The sequence below is a fragment of the Idiotropiscis lumnitzeri genome, unplaced genomic scaffold (assembly GCF_059441095.1).
Source record: "Idiotropiscis lumnitzeri isolate Australia: NSW breed Sydney's pygmy pipehorse unplaced genomic scaffold, RoL_Ilum_1.0 HiC_scaffold_182, whole genome shotgun sequence".
Lineage (NCBI taxonomy): Eukaryota > Metazoa > Chordata > Actinopteri > Syngnathiformes > Syngnathidae > Idiotropiscis > Idiotropiscis lumnitzeri.
Window position 1 is genome coordinate 81,033 of NW_028283720.1, and position 2,328 is coordinate 83,360.

A 2,328-nucleotide genomic window follows, 5' to 3' on the forward strand; every position below is an offset into this window, starting at 1 on the left:
GTCCGACAAGAAGACTTTTGGCTGTCCTGTGCTCCATTGCGTCCCTGGTGGCATTCAAAAGACAACCTGTGACTGAAATATCAGTCACAACATATCTCTACTGAAGATTAATTGTCATGCGCTAAAGTAATTGGTTTTGTTTCATTCGTGAACTTGTTAGTTTTTGTTTTGGGTGGCCAAAGCCTAAAAATGTGTAAAATTCTGATCCATTTTCTTTTTTTAATTCATTAAATTAATATTCAACTTGTTCATTAGGATGGAGGACAATCGACAATGACTGAATCGGCTGAGGTTGATGCCACCAGAACATCGAAGCAGCCTTCTCAAGGTTTGACAGACTCTGAAAAGGAGGTATGCGTATCATGTGGTCATCCTGTCGTGTCTTGAGATGTTAAAATTACAGTTAGATAGACCTGTGCTGGTTGGACAAGTTTTCTAATATATCTGGACATAAATCGTAGCTAATAATATTTTCCCTCATCATCATATGATATACAGTTATGCGTAGTATATGTCTTTACTATGTTACAATCTAAGAACCTACCAGCCACCACAGTTCTCTCATTGGGAGATTTAAGCTTTCGTCAGGCTGTCGACTGCTGCATTGCCCTCTTATTGGCTTTAAGTACACAACCTGTAACTGAATTATCTGTCAGAACAGAACCTATGTGTCCACAGCAGGTGATTTGGCATGTGGATTCTAAGTGAATTCTTCAGATTTTTAGAAAATAGGTAAAATTGTGATCAAAAGTTTAAATTGTCTAAAATTCTGGTATAGTTTGCAATAGTATATCTATTAAATCATTTCAAAACTTCTTAACAAGGATGGAGAACATTGGCTGTGACCGAATTGGTTGAGGTTTAGATTACCAGGACCATTGAGCAGCCTCCTCGGGATCTACAAATTTAGGAATGAAGATATGCATCCCATGTTACAATCCTGTTATGGCCCGAGGTTTTGAAGTTGCAGTTTCATATTGGGCTGGGCGATATGGCTGATAAGTACATAGCGATATAAGTATTTCATATGGGTCCATCGATACACATTGAATTCTTTTTTTATATTATTTTATTTATTTATTATTTTTTTTATTTTCCAATATTTTCACTGCCCTGTAAAAAAACATTTAATGTAGTTTTCCTCCCGGGAGCTTTTTGTTACGGTCAATTAAGTGTTTTTGTTAAATATAGCTGCGTAGAATAATCATATGCATTATTATCATCGTACCACAATGTTTTGGTTTTGCAAATAATTTCCTAAAATCATTCTAATTTTGTTATTACATTATTTTGTCATATCATTCATCAATATTTTAGTTTGTTTTTTTTCCAAATAGAATTAAGACCTTTTTCTGTGCAGATTCCTCTGGGAATTAAGTATTTAATGGATTCTCAATTTTCTCTAGGACTCTGATGTAACCCAGTCTCCTCCCTTGGACAAAAAATATGGGCTGAATCTTCCTTGGAATAACGACACAGATTCTGACGAATCATTGTCAAATCCTGCCCCTGAACTTTGCGCCTCAGACCCAGACCATATTACTATCCCAAGGCTCAGGACGACCAAAAGTATACAGGTAAACAACCCATATAGATTTCAGGGAATCTTACAAGCAAATTGCATATATTTTATTGGTCTCCTGCCTTCTATCCTTTATATTTCGCTGTTGTTGTTGTTTTTTAGATTAAAAAAACAGGCTGACTTTGGAATGGATAAGCATTATTACTCCAACTCAGATGACAGTGGAGATGAATATATTCCGGATACAAGTGAGGCCTCTGATTCAGACGGAAGTGAATCTTTGGAAATTGTGGACCCTCTCTTGAAGTCTAAGAATGCCTTCAAAGATTTTTCTCCCTCACCACGAATCTCAAAAGCCACCTCAACGCAGGTTGTTAATCGAGGGCGTTCACCCGTTCGGAGGAGTAGCAGCACTGGTGTGATTCTTGAATTCTATGGCTCTTCAAATATTTGTGCAGTTTAACACAAATCATCCAAAATAGAATTCAAGCACATCTGTGACAGAAATTCAAATTCAGAAGTCAAAGAGAGAGAACCAAAAAAATCTAATGCTGCGCTTCTTCCGAAGACATATACTGTAAGCATTAAATGTATGTTAGGACAATCTTGAAAAAAGTATTAGACCACCCTTTACTTTTATTTCTTGTTAATTTTATTAACCAAAATATAATGTCCATTTTTATTACAGATTAATGAATACAAAATTTAAAAAAAGGGGGGGGGGGAACTGTTTGAGACAGTACATTGTCAAAGACAATACCCACCCAAACTCCCACCTGTTTGACCTGATGCCCTCTGGCAGGCGC

General features: G+C 36.6%; 1 long non-coding RNA gene across 1 annotated transcript; it reads left to right on the forward strand.

Moving 5' to 3' along the window:
- Nucleotides 1-259: 259 nt before the first annotated feature.
- LOC148314954 (uncharacterized) lies at nucleotides 260-2,048 on the forward strand. Its single transcript, XR_015841388.1, has 3 exons — nucleotides 260-351; nucleotides 1,407-1,577; nucleotides 1,685-2,048. It is a non-coding gene; the product is annotated as an uncharacterized LOC148314954 (long non-coding RNA).
- The last annotated feature ends 280 nt before the right edge of the window (nucleotides 2,049-2,328 follow it).